This window comes from Larus michahellis, chromosome 2, assembly GCF_964199755.1.
Source record: "Larus michahellis chromosome 2, bLarMic1.1, whole genome shotgun sequence".
Classification (NCBI taxonomy): Eukaryota; Metazoa; Chordata; class Aves; order Charadriiformes; family Laridae; genus Larus; species Larus michahellis.
Window position 1 is genome coordinate 17534929 of NC_133897.1, and position 14955 is coordinate 17549883.

General features: G+C 43.7%; 1 protein-coding gene across 12 annotated transcripts in view; it reads right to left on the reverse strand.

Moving 5' to 3' along the window:
• The window catches only part of SVIL (supervillin), a 141632-nt gene extending 133750 nt beyond the window's left edge, over positions 1 to 7882 (reverse strand). For all 12 annotated transcript variants that reach the window (XM_074574349.1, XM_074574365.1, XM_074574364.1 and 9 more), the window contains exon 1: positions 7744 to 7882. The gene's annotated coding sequence lies outside the window, so the exon portion shown is untranslated. The remainder of the gene's footprint in view (positions 1 to 7743) is intronic.
• Between the last annotated feature and the right edge of the window lie 7073 nt (positions 7883 to 14955).

The following is a 14955-nucleotide window of genomic DNA, read 5'->3' on the forward strand; positions in this document are numbered from 1 at the left end:
TCTCCTTTTCCTCCTTTGCTAAGCTCTACAGTTGTCAGTTTTCCTGGAGTTGGAAGGCATTACATAGACAGACATGTCTTTAAATTGGCTGGGAAGCCAATTTAAGTTTAGAGGAAACTTTAAAATAAGTATTTTCCCCTGTAGGGGATGGAGCAAATTTAAGCCAAGTTAACAACACTGGCAGAACTATTCATTTACAAGAAAGAAAAAAAAACAAACCACTAACAAAAAGCTTTCTCCATTTCTCTATGTTTATGTCTTTCCAGAACTTGCACCAACTTGGTTAAGAGCAGGAGGTCGGTGAGAGGGTAGCCCATTCTTTTCCCCCCATTGCTTTTAAACATGTTTAGCAATTTACTGCCATTTTAAGTCTTATCACTTGACTTTCTAAGGACCTTTAAAGGTCCCTTCAAAGCTAAACTGTTCCACGATTCCCACCACCTTCCATGAGGAATAAATATTTGTTTTTCCTAAAGCCTTTAATAATTGAATGCCTCTTATTAATCAGATACTGTCTTCCTTCTCTGCTCAACTGAGGACAAACCAACACCTCCTTACTTTCATACTTCTCAAATCCGACTCTTCTCAGTCTCCTCTATGTCCATTCCCTAGACTCACTCCAAAGGGGTTTATGAACTAATCATCAGCCCTTAAAAAAAAAAAAAAAAATTAATGCACGCTCCCTAATCTTCTCTGTGATAGGTGTTTCTTCTCCATTACCCACCCATCTTTCCCTGCCCTCAGTATCACACTCAGTTTTCTTCCTCTCTTCTTGAAGCATGGAAAGTCTGCTCTTCCGAATGAGAACGCCTGTTACCTGCTTTCTGAAGAACCGTTCATACATGTAGTTATTAAATCCAGAACACACATTCATTTCTACATTTTCTGTATTAACTACATATTTTCAGCTTTTCAAACCATAAGCCTGTATTCCTGCTATGATTTCAGACAAAAACTGATTTAGTACTCCAACACCCAGTCCGAAAGAACAATCTTCCAGAAGACAAGAGCAAGCATCTAGCCAAAGACTGTCAGAGTTTCAACTTCTTTTAAGACACTAGCATTAGAATGGAAAAGTTCAAACTCTCAGCTCTTTTGAGATACGAAAAACAGATCCTGAAATATGCTACCTTAAATCAAGAGACTTCTTTTTAAGTTTTTGTTTTGTTTTTTACAGGGCAATGCTCTATTATTAAGCCAGAGTCATCCTCTTATTAACGTAATTTAGGTAGTATTGATGTTTAACATGAACACAAAAGCTACAACCAGCTAAGATAGAGTAGGCCTGGTGAAAAAAAAAAAAATAAAGGGTAGGGAAAAATATATCTACAGTCACCTGAAAGTTTCCTCTCTGAATAACAGGGTTTTCAGACCAGTTACAATAGGTAAACAGATGCCTGGGGCAGAGGCAGCCTTTTCTGCTATCAACAGCAAGAACGCACAAGTCATTCCCTTCCAGTCTCCTTCACCATGAAAAGACACACAGAGCCAGGAAAATTCAAATTTACATTCTTTAACTGCAAACTGCATTAAGTATGTTTTCAAGAAAACGTCTGATTTATTCCCTTGTAGAGGAGTATGGAATACTAGTTAATGAAACCAGCTCAAGCTCCTGAAAACTTAGCTTTATCACTATCTTTTCAATATTTTGCAGCAAGCAAGTATATGGTCCTTCTCACCCAGAGTTTCAAACTGAGATTGCAGAACAGACCAAGTGTTTACAACAGCAATTTTAGCCTTTAACAGAATTATCTCCCTTTTCCAAAGGTGCTTGAATTCACTCTGTTCAAAACTTTCATTGAAGTTCACTATACAAAGATAGTCTGCCTTTTAACTTCTGTATCTCCAGGGAGACAGTTATGGATATACTGCTGCAGAAAAAGAGGAGTTCAGACACACAAAACGTTTTTTGGATGTTTCCTATCCTTTTCATGGCAGGGGGAGCAGGCTGGAAGGAAAAAAAAACAGAAGGCAGGGCTCAGCCTATGGTCCCTCATCTGGACTGAGCACTCACTGCAGATACAAGACATTTCAGAGCCCCTGTTCTTTCCTCAACATCCGATCTGAGCAGTGTTGCCATTGAAATAAAACTCATTTTAAGAATCAGTATATGAAAGCGTTGGCTGACAAGAGAGCAGAGGATGCCTTGTTAAACTGAACATTTTTCAGAGAAGTAGGGAAACAGAAGAGCTGTTGACATGGCTTCAAGGGGCACCTTTCCTACCCCAGTTCTTTTGGATTAGTTACTACCACAGGCTGTGGATGTACATATATAGGTAAACACAATATTTGTGCCAAATCTAAGAAAGTAAGATTTTTTTATGCAATCTGACCAACTAGTGGCAAAGAAAACTTCTGACAACCTTGATACAGTAAGAACAGTCTACTTTTGTTTTAAGTACATTAGAAGCAGGAGAGGGGCTCACAGCACCCAGCATTTAACATGAAGTCAATTTTATCTCCGCTAATACTTAACACCAGAGAAACAAATGCAGCTACAGTTGCCTGTATTAAGCAGCTGGCAAGCTCAGAGATGGAAAAGTTGCGGAACAGCTGGGGAATGCGAGACCCTTTTGAACAGGCTGCTATGTGATCCAAAATAATGGTACATGTTTACACACAACACAATGGCAGCAACAGCCAAATGCAGGTCTGGCGAATGCACTACAGCTGCTCCTTCCCTCAGACAAGGCACCGCGAGCAGATACAAAAGAGTTCATATTCACAAAAATATGGCTTTCATCTTAAAAGGCAGCAGTCTGATTTCCAAAATAGACAGCTGGCCCTCCAACTGGACTAAACCGTACAAGATTCTGTATTAGAAGTTACCCTTTAAAACAGGTCTGGATTAGGGTCATAGAGCTTTCCAAAGTGTTGCTGCTTTACCACCAACAGTTTCTAACAATGCGTTATTCAGACCAACATGTTGCTGTCTGACTATAAAAAAAAATTCTCTCATGACAGTATCTTCCAGATAGCATCAGGAAGACAGCCATATACAAACTCTTAATAAAGACACTGACTACACAGAAGTTAGCTATCCACTTTAGAGAAAGATGTTAAGTTTGCTAGACAGGAGGGTTTGAATAAACATGGACTACTTTACAGGTTTTTTTACACTAGTGTTGCACATTGTTGTAAAAGTAAGTTGGCACCTGAAGACAATACGTGCCACAGCTTACACCTAGACAGAGGGATAGTCCTTATTTGCTGCTGCTTATGCAATGACTGATAGCATGTTGCAAGGAACACTTGCTTGTTTCACAATTGCCATCTGAAGACAACATAATTTTGTACATGGCCTTGCATAAAAATTGCATCACCTTATTGCAAGTGATCTTCCCAGTTTTCAAGACTTAGAAGCACAGTATCAGTGGTACCATCTGTCTTGCTCAAGACAAACCATGATTAAATAGTGCTAACAAACTGGCTACTACTTTATACTGTAACCGTACCACTCCTAATGATGCTAGGCACCAAAACAAAAATTAGTAATGGAATGTTTCAACCCAGTGCATCTTGATTAGAAACAGTATAATTCAAAAGAAACATTTTTGACTGAGAGAAGGAGAGGGCATTGAAAGATTTCCTCATTCTGCCATAGCCATTAATGTTACAATCCCAGTTAAGAACCATTGAGAATACGGTAGTTGAAACTGGACAAAGACAACTGTCATAGCAACAGTAACAGATGCAGGCACAATTTTTAACCTCCTTTGCTTATACAAGGAAAAATGGCACTATTACCCGTCATAGAAAAGAGGATTTTGAAATATGGGTTGTAAGATTCTGTAATGAATGGGGACTCTGTCAATAGTAAGTACATCTCTCAGCACACCTGAACAACCAAATTCCACACTTGTGCACTTCAATTTCAGCCTTCTTTATTAAAGACTTAGTAGTGAAATCCATTTGTGAATTAAGCCCTATTTCTAAGAAATTCCCCATATAAATGTAATATACATACTGAATAAAGAAGGAAAACAAGTAGAGCCTCACAGAAAATATGCTTCTGGTACCAAAATACTATTATGCTAAGTGCCCTTCCTACAGGCAAAACAGTAACAGGCATGCTACCTTCAAATCCTACCATCTGTAAAGGTAAAAGCACAGTTTTACCCTTCCAGCTGCACTGATGCTAAGAGCGACTGCCAGTGCTGCCATGTTGTGGCAGAGGGAGCGATGGCTTGTATCCCCAAGGGACCTCAGTATGAGCTCGAGAGCCCCACCTGCACCAGGAGCTTTTCCTCCAGAGTTCTGAACTAGTTCTGCCACCCTGTTTTATCCAGCTTTGAGTGCACCCGACTACCCTACTGTCTCTAAAGTCTTGTTCTCAAAATGAAAAAAAGTAAGAATGGAAGCTTGAAACAAGTGCAGGATTTTGGAATGAGTTATGACATCAGCGAAGCTTAGCACAGTTCAGCAAAACCAGATGATTTTTAACAAGTAATGCACTGACAGTTAACCTACGTGAGCAAGTGAGACGTGAATGATCTGGACCATCCATAAGCTGCACTGAAACTCTCCCAAATTACTCTTCATACTTACCATAATGGATTACTCTTTCAACCAAGACCACAATAATAAATTAAACAAAAAACAAACCCAAAACCAAATAAAAACCCCACAAATAAACCAAGGAACTCTAGTTCCTCATGAATTAGTCTCCACTTAACTAATTACTGCTTTAACATTCCAATGCTGTACTTACCACGTAAAGACAAAATAAGCGTACTTGGAAATCATTCTCTGGTTCCATTCCCCTTCTTTGTAGCCAAATTATATGTCGTGGTTTATTTTCAATTAAAAGACTTATCAGGGTATTTATGTGCATCAATGGTGGGGGGGGTGAGTTTCCATCTTTCTGAGAAATTCTTCTTAACAAGCATTTTACATGTGGATATAAACTCATCACGTTCACAAAACAATTACTGCTGTTATTTGCCACAGAGGAACTAAGAAAACAGATCTTTTAATAGCTTATTCCTGATTTTACTACAACTGCACACAGATAAGGATTTTTTAAAAATTGTTAGGAGGTACATCTCCACCAAAGTTTACTTGCCATAACAAAGATTTCCCTACCATGTAGATCTCCTGACAGCCATGTCCCAACAGGCTCCAAATCGTTTATACACATACCAAGTATTGTTCAAAGCAGACTTGCTTTAAGCAAGACTAAATACCTGTTCAGTTTGAACTGTCCCAGTGCCAGGATAAACTACACTAAACTAGTTCAGACGGTTGTCCCGCCAGGCACCAATGGCCTTTGAAACTCCCAGTACCCCAGAATCTGGTGCTTCTGGGAATTATGCCAGGAGCTGTGGGATAGCTCTCCACAGAGGACATTACAAATTAAATATTTTAGAAGTGTGCTTGTGTTTACATGGAGCAAGGCCTCAAACAGTTCAGCATATGAGTCAGCACGGTTTGCATATACACAGAACTGAGCAGTGCAGTTGGGAACTACAAATTTTCTAGGGAAACAAAGAGCGTGAAATTATTCCCCCAGGGGAATACAGTCAGGCTCCACCTAGCAGGAGCTAACACTCACCTGGAGACAGGAATTTTGTTCAGAACTTTACTGCTGAAAAGCCCATGATTTTCCTGTGGTGACTTCAGAAGTTTCTATGCAGGACAGACACTTTGGTCCTGCCCGTATCAGAGAGGTTAATAATCTCTGATATCATGGCCTGTATAAAGATAAACTTACAGGCACACACTTCCACGCTAGGATACAGCTCTTTAGTCTTATAATTAACACTCAACTCCTTTAAAGTGAAAGCTGAAACATATTTCCTACCAGGATAGCAAAGAAAAATTTTGAATGCGTCTCACTTAATACAATATCAACAAAGTCTTCAGACTGGTAAGCACAGCAGAACTGAAAAACAGCAAACTACTCCAGTGTATCTCACCATGCTGCTACCTATGGCCAGATGCATTTAAGGACCAGACCAACACCGTGTTACTGAGGCCTCAAGAGGCCCAAGAAAACAGGATGACATATCAAGCCTCTGAGCACCCCACCAGTAAAGAACTTCTCATAGCAGGAACAGCTGTCAGGCCTGTGTTTCAGGAGCTGAGCACACTACCACTATTCCTTCCTTTTGTCTCCACACCAGGCACCGCCGTCTCGTAGAGGCTTGATGCAGACCATCAAGAAACCAGGACTGTTTCTCTGAAAACACAGGCTGGACCTGTGCCACAGTTGGTTACACAGGGCAGCACACAAAGCTAGAGGACAGCACATCCTCAACTTGAACTGCACTTTCAGGTCAGAGGTAATGACACCTCAACGTAATAAAGCTGCACACAGTTCTGTTGTCACAAACCTCATTAGCCACGTGAATCAGTCAAGAGAGATTTCCGTTTTCAAGTGGCTTTTGTTTTCATTTTGAACACAAGAGATTAAGATAGTTGCAGGCTGAGAACATTCTTCAGTATGATATAGTTTGGTTTACTCCTAAAGAAATACTTGCCATGATAAAAATAACCAGACTAGTTCACAACATTTTCCATAAACTATCAGAGAGACTGTTTGCACACCCAGAAGAACTACTAGGTATCTAGCAGGATAAGAATACTATCTTTCAGCACCCAAGATGCTATCTGAGCTAAAATCAGTCTATGATGACACTAATAACTGTCGAAGACTCAGAACAGCATCAAAACTAAATGGGTAATTTTCACTTCCTATTTGCTTCCCAGGCCTCACGCTGCTGCCCCCTGCCAAGTAATAAACTCGAGTACCCTCAGCCTTTGCAAGACCACTTAAATGTCTCTTAAGAGAGTCATAATCCACGATCATGTGCACACTGTAAGAAGCATTATTAGTAAAACGGATCCAAAGGTGTCACTAAGTAGCCAGCTCTGCATACTCATTTTTTTCCCATTAATCACAATACTTCATTGTTTTCCCCCTTTCCTAAACATGTCATTGTTTTCTGGAGTTCAGACAACAAGTCATGGCAAGCTGCAATCCCACTGCTGACCCATTTAAACCGGGGAAGGTGAGCACTCAACTTCTCCAACACAGCTATTGGGCTCCAGGCCAAAGAGGTTTCGTGCATCAGTAAACAAGTACCCTGTTGATTCTGCCAGTCTTCCCCCACACCCCGCTGTGCTGTACCCAACCAGCACCATAAAGTCCCTCTTTCTTTACACCACACGTGCACGCTGCTGCTGCCGCCGATGCCTTTTTTTTTTTCTTCCAGCTGAAAAAAAAGACAAAATTCCTTCCCAAATCTCTCAGCCCCGCCGCACAGCGGCCCTTGCGCCGAGCGCGGCAATGGCAGAGCACCCTCTGCCGCGCCTCCCGCTCACTGCTCCCGCCGGCTGCGGGATGTCCCCGCACACAGCCCCGCCGACGGACCCGGCCGCTCCCGCCCGCCCGCCCGCCTCCCCCGCGACGCGGCCGAAGGGCCGGTACTCGCTGCCGCTTCGCCCGACGGCAGGTGCTCCGGCCGCCCGCGAGGGAAGCGGCGGCGGGGGCCACCAGCCCTCCACCCCGCTCCACATGTTGCTGCGCCGAGGAGAAAGCCCAGCGCCGGCGTGACAGCTCGGCCCCGGGCCGGGGGGAGCGGGGAAGTTCCGCGCAGCACCTTCGCCAGGGAAACCCACCGCCCGGGCGAGCGCGGAGCCCCCGGCGCCTCACCAAAGGGCTGCTGCCGCCGCCGCGCCCCGGGGGGCAGCGCCCGCCCCGGCCCCGCGCGGATTCCCCTCCCGCGGGGGAGCGCTCACCTCAGAGCCGGCGGCTCGGGGGCAGCCGCAACCTCCAGCGCCCGCGTCCCTCCGCGCGTCCCTCCGTCCGGAGGGGCGGAGTGGGGCGGGGGGCCGGCTCCTCGGCGGGGCGGGGCGGGGCGGGGCGGCGCCCCTCGCCTCAGCGCCCCGGCGGGAGCCGACCCTGCCCGGCCCGGCTGCCAACGGCCGCGCCGGCGCGACGCGGGCCCACGCGCGGGACGCGCCCCCCTCGTGCCGCCGCGGCCCCGCCTCGCGCCCACCGCCCGCCCGGGGCTCGCCCTGCTTCCGCGCGCGCCTGCGGGAGGCGCTGCTCCACTCCTTAAAGGGGCCGCGCCCGGCGCGGTGGGGGCGAGGCGGGACCCCGCGGGGCACCCCGCGCTGGCGGCGCCGCCAGAGGAGCCACCAGCCGAGAGCCCCTGGCAACGGGAACGGCCGCCGGCGCTGGGGTGAGGCCCTTAAGTGGAGGCTGCTGTAGTGGCAGTGCCACCAGGTCGTCCCCGGGTCGCAACTGGCGGCCGTGGGGGCTGGGGCTCGGCGGAGACCTGAGGGAGGTGTTGGGCCCTGCCTCAGGCGCCATCTACGCCGGCATCGGCGTGCCACTCCCCACGGGGAGCGGGGTGTTCCACGGGTGGCAGGTACCGAGGCACAACGTCCCAGCACATCTGTACCTTGGAGGTCAAGTCAGTGGCAGATCGGCATCATGCTCCCAGCTCTGCCCGCGTCGTGCTGCTGGCTCGGGAGCCCTCCATCACACATGCGTGAAGGCACCCGGGACCTGAACTTGGGCCTTCCACCTCACCGAACTACGCCAGCCTCTCCAGCCAACATCTTGAAGTATGGTGGGAGTGTTTCGGGTCCCTTTTATCATGGCTGGACCGAAGAATATTTAATTATTTATTTAAAGGGGACCAGCCCCAAGGAGATTGCTCCCACGGAGGAAAGGAGCTAGACAGCACTCAATAGTATTACTCCTGTGTTAGCGTAAGCATATGGATGGCTCCTGCATTAGCAACATTTCTGGACAATGTTTCTCTGTAGTTTCTCTGTATGTTCAGAGACACAGGACTTTGTTCTTTTTATTCGCTCGCACAAGATTTTCAGGCTATCTCAATGAAATTGCAGGGTTTTCTCCTGCTGGGCTGGAGCAGATCCTGGGCTGTCCTTGGGGAGAAGGCTGTCTAGAGGAACAATTCAGTGAATGTCCTGCTTTCTCTCTACCACATGGAGTAGAAGCTGGAGGAAGCAGAAAGTCATCACTGTTTTTTATTTAAAGAGAGAAAGTTTTTTTTTTCCCGCAGATGCACTTGTTTCAAATCGAGGCGTCATTAGTAAGATGGAGGAAATAACATGATGTTGCAGGCGTCACCTCAGTGGTGCAGCAAAGGTATTTGTCCAGTAAAAAGGAAACAGAGCATTCAAATTTTCTGACGTTTAACAGCCTAGAAGGTAGAATGACTTTTATCTTCCTCTTACTTTAATCTTTTACTTTAGACAAATGTTCTTCTAAGCAAATTATGTGTAGAATTCAAGCCCTGCTTCGCTAGGTCAGATCTTACAAAGCAACTTGAAACATTGGAGTACTGCGTGCAGCTCTGGAGTCCTCAGCACAAGAAGGACATGGACCTGTTGGAATGGATCCAGCGGAGAGCCACAAAGATGATCAGAGGGCTGGAGCACCTCTGCTATGACGACAGGCTGAGAGGGTTGGGGTTGTTCAGCGTGGAGCACAGAAGGCTCCGAGGCGACCTTATAGCAGCCTTCCAGTACCTAAAGGGGGCCTGAAGGAAGGATGGGGAGGGACTCTTGATCAGGGAGTGGAGCGATAGGACAAGGGGTAACAGTTTCAAGCTGAAAAAGGGTAGATTTAGATTGGATATCAGGAAGAAATTCTTTACTGTGAGGGTGGTGAGGCACTGGCACAGGTTGCCCAGGGAGGTTGTGGATGCCCCATCCCTGGAGGTGTTCAAGGCCAGGCTGGATGGGGCTTTGAGCAGCCTGGTCTAGTGGGAGGTGTCCCTGGCCAGGGCAGGGGGGTTGGAACTGGGTGATCTTTAAGGTCCCTTCCAACCTGAGCCACTCTATGATTACAGCACATACTACATAGTCTACTACCAAAAGGGGAATAATTTGAAGATTATGTTAGACCTGAGAACTTCAGTAGAGAGCCCATAGAACTGAGCAGAGTAGATGCTTGTCTTCGATTCAGTTGCATATGCAAGAGCAGAGCTATCTTCTTCATATCTGCGTGAAGTCTGTGCAAAGAAGCAGAAGAAAATCTAAAGGTGTGAAAACATGCTAAGGCAAACCTTAAAAACTTTCAAATCAATACCCAATAAGTATTTCGGGAGGTATGCTACACAATATCTTTGTCTGCAGCGCTACAGCGGATTTGCGCTCTGGATGAGTTCAGAACTGAATACTGAGGGTTGGGCTTGAGACACTGCTGGGCTTTATAGCTTTGTGGCATGCAGAACTTTCTTAATTGCAGGATAATGATGTGGTGTGGGCACATGCCTTTTGCCTAGTGGTTACGAATTACTTTGTGCAGATACATTAAACCCACATCAAATAGCATAGACATGTCCTTCCAGTCTGATTGAGGGAGAGAAGGAGGAAAGCTAGCATGGAAAGGACATAAACCAAGGTTAAACAAAATCCAAGGTTAAAAATTTTGGATTAAAAAAGTGACCTTGAAAATATAGTTTATCCTGCTGCCTTTCAACACAATTTGTCCTATTGTTCAGCAAACCTGTTTGAAACTAGCAAAAGCCTTCCCCTTCCTTAAAGAAAAAAGAGGCAGCACCTTCTCACTAGAATTGTCAAGGTTTCCAGATGGAATTCTGATCCTGTGAAAAATGCCCTGTAACACAGGCCTGAGAGAATTGTCTGAGTGGAGGGGATAAAAAAGTAATTGAAATGTTAAATTTGCTTTTGTTGTGATTGACATGATGCTGTCCTTATTTGTTTTCAAGTATCAGAATGGATTATTGATGGAACTTTTACAACTGAAAACCTGCAACCCATTTAACAAGAACTCTGTTTTCACCCTAGTTCAGAACTGATTTGTCTGGATTCAACTTTAGGCACAGTCCTTGCCATCTTCTGCCAGAGATTTTTCTCTGCAAACTTAATCCATGATCCAGATACACGATTATTTCAAATTTACATTTAAAAAGGAGTAAAAGATGGGTTTGAATTCCAAGAGAGGCACAATGATGTTGTTGAATCGTTTGTTCCCAGAAGAAGCAGAAAAGAATTAAGATTATTAAAGAAGTATAATTTGTGTCATACGAACCATCTTAATCCATGTCAGTTAAAAAGATGATTTTCCCCACTGTTTTAATGTGTTAGACACAAACACGTTTGATTTATGATGGGAGTCAAAAACATCTGTACTTTGGGGCACAAGCAAATGCTTGTTTAAACAATGGGGCTCCCTGGGGGGGATATAGGAAAGAAATGACATTCTTTTGCAAAGAATTCAGTGTTTTTTCACTCCGTGAAGTATCTTGCTTTGTTTTGAAAAGTACTGTGCAGAAGACACAATTACTCAACCTATTATAAAGGAGTCCAGCAACTTTCACCTTTATGTGACCGGTATGAATATGAACCAGGTTAGCACCGATGAAATACTCTTACTGTTTGTTTGCCTTTGAGTGACCTGCGTGAAAAGAATTGGTCATCTCAATCTCATTGGCAATGTACAAGTATTCACATCTTAAAAACATTCGGAACTAGCTGGCAGTCTGAGGCCTTGTCTGCACTCAGGATTAGCTCTGATTTAAGGAATTATTTTAGCTTCTGGTACAAACACACTGTAGGTAAAGTTGTGGAAATTTTGATCTACACTACCATCTGCACCATTCGATCTCTGACCTGAGGACTAGTTTGAACTGCAGCTGAGTCTGAAGGAAGGGAACCAGTTTGTCCTGAATCTGCTCTCATGAAGTGCTTGAGTAGTTTATTTGAAGTTTTTTAGGAAAAAAGTGTTGAGGGTATCAGAAGATAAACATCTGTAGCGACTTTTTGAGTTCAAGCCTACAAGGTGGAGATTCCATTCTGTAACCAGATGTTGTGCTGTATATGCATTGGTATGATTAGAAACAGGCTTGAAAGTAACATTGAAATTTACTAGTAAACCTCTCAGACTTCAATAAGCCAGGTCTGTGAATGAATGTTGTGCCCGCTCCTTTTAAATCTGTGATCTTGAATCTGGACATCTCTACACTTAAGGGACTTTCTTACCAAGCTTTGGAATTGACCTCTGTAGCTTAGCACAGTCAATATACTATGACAAAGATGTGCCTCACTGTAGAGCCCAGTGTAAACTACTAAAGTCAACAAAGAGGCCAGAGCAGAGAGACAGAAATATGTCTGTTCCTGTGAGGTTTCCACATATGGAGAAAGCAGGAAAAAAAAGTAACAATCTACATTTCAGCTGCTTTTCTAAATGAACGTATTCAACAATGTGGCAGGCTAGTAGCTTTCCTTTCCTGTGTAAGGCTATGCCAAACTATAGTGAGGAAGCTTAGGGCCTTTTAAAAGAAGGTGTGAAAAACTCTGGGGCAAGTGTAGAATTTTAGAAAAGAGCCAAAGCCTCTGTCCACCCTCAGAAGAGCAGAATGACAGAGCTCTGGCAGCCATTGCAGCCACCACCGATTTATTTACGAGTTCCTGGAGTCAGTCCAGTGTAATTATGGGCCTGAACTCCAGATCAGATTCACTTGACATTTGAGGAAGTCTGTGGAAAAACAGTAATAATAAACTGATAATAACCATCCATCTCATAAGCAACAAAAAATAAAGGGAAGAGAAAGGGCAGGTGGGGAGAGGGGACAGTAACATAATCCCCAAAAGATCTCCTGCTTGTCAGGACATACTTTTGGTATATACCCCTATGTATTTTCTAAAAGGAGCTATGGAGAATTTTGGAGTAAGTCCTGACTCATGTCAGTGCTATTGCAATTACTGCACTGGAAAAAATGAAAACAGGGGGTGCAAAGGAAGCTGGGATAAGTTGGGACAGCAGTTCCTTTTGGTGGAGTAGATAGTTTGTGGCCCACATGGCATTTATCCAAGCATGTTCATCACCTAAATTATATTACCATGAAGCTGTTGGCTTTGCAAAAAGATGTTTGAAGAAGCTATGCTGTAGAATATGATTTGTTTTCAATTTCATGGACAGTATAGAAATACACTTTTTGTACTTTACTGCTGACCTCTGGTTCTGCTTGTTCATATCATTGGTATAACATGGATGAATATCAGGGTTAAAAATCTTTGTATTTAAAACATCTGCACTCTTACATAAGGATTTATATTCCACCGTTCAATCCTTTCCATTTGAATCACTCCATATTATTTTCCATTGAATTTCTCTAAGACTGCTTTAAAAACCCAACGCTCTGGGTGTTTTCCAGAAAAAAATATTTTTCAAGTAAGATAAGTTGATTAATTCTGCTGAATGGAAAAGGCGTCTTCTCTGACAAGGAAGAGGGCTGACATTTAGTTTACAGTTGTCTCAAGTATTTTATTTCAGGTGATGGAAGTCAATTGCTAGTTAGGAGTGAATGTTTCACAAAGCAAGGACATTTAGTTACATTTTTGCTACACCTAAATAGGATATTGCTAGTTTTCCTTTTTAGAACATATCACCTACATATGCACATGTACAAAGGAGTCCATATATGTAAATAGATTTCCTCCGAGAAGAATTCTAAGTAGCTGCTTTCATCAAACAACAGCATCCAAATGTCAAGTACCCTGGCAATCGATACCAAGCACAGTAACACTAGACAGCGTCTGAAGGAAAAGGAACCCCGAGTGAATGAATGGGGTTATTGGCCGAGAACATGTCATCTTCAAGTGACCCGCTGACCATGCTCACCTAACTTCTCAGGAACTTCCTACTCACAACTGGAGTGAGTAACTCCAGTTCTGAAGGAGAAAGAATATTGAAAAAGGAATGGCCACAGCTGTATGCAGAACAAATTCAGTTCTCAGATATCTACTGAACGTACACTTCTTCAGGTTAAGTGCATGGGAATCACACACATTGAAGTGGTTTAGCCCGTTCTCCCTGATCTGACAACAGTATCAGGTATTTCTCCTTAGGAACTGCATGTAGAACTGGAGTTCTATGTTATTTAAGTTTTGGGTGTTTTAATTTGGCTTTTTATTTAACTTTAACTTCTTTATTTGACATTTATGTAACACTTTAAGTTATTGTGTTATTTCTGTATGCTTTGATACTTTCATCTATAAATATATGTCTCATAGGTCTTGAGGAGGTGACTAAGCAGTCTGAGGTGCTAGTGTAAGGTCAATAATAAAAGTGTAATACATAGGAATGGAATTTTTTTTTGTATTTTCTTACCTACGATACTTCTGGCTTTCACCAGGCATATCCTTTTTTTGTTCCCGGTAATTTTGTTGCAGCAGAATTTGAGAATGCTGACAATTGTCTAGAACAGCCTTACCAGAATAGCAACTCTGCCCAGGCTGCTGGATATCTGGAAATCCTAGACACATTCACTGTGCATTGCAGATCAGCTCCACAAAATATGCACTACTTCCACAGAATTAGACCTTCTGAGCATATGTTGTCCAGATGAACTGCACAAGCCATAGTAAACCCACTTACTGTGCGAAGTCAGATTAACTATATAATTTATGCACTGTACATCTGATACTTTGACATGCTGGGCTTACAGTTATTTTCTGTCCTGCACATGCTTACTGATTTCTACTGCGTATTTCTTGGGTGCAAATCAACTGACTTTTTATTTACTTGTTTGCATGTCTCTCAATGATAAGACACTGTTACCTGGAAAAAACTTATTTTAGTTTGGGATCAGTGCACAAAGTTCAGCAAGACTCTGTTGTAGTTGGTCAGCTGAAGTTGCATCCAAACCACTGAACTCAGTGGAATGTTGGAGCACAGGGTCACATTGAATGAAGCTTTCAGCTAGTGACGGCATCTGAAGAACATCAAGAAAAAGTTGAAAGCCTCAGTAAATATCCTTCAGAAAGTAGCTGGCACTGCCATATGGATTTCAGCAAAGGCAGTGGGCCTGTCTGCCACAGAGTTTTCTTCACATTATTTGGTGTAACAGTCCTCACGTAGACCTCATAGTTATTAAAATAAATAGGGCTTCTAGAATATGTGGGATTTTGAACTCCATTCCTCAACTTTGGCTTCCAGTACCATCT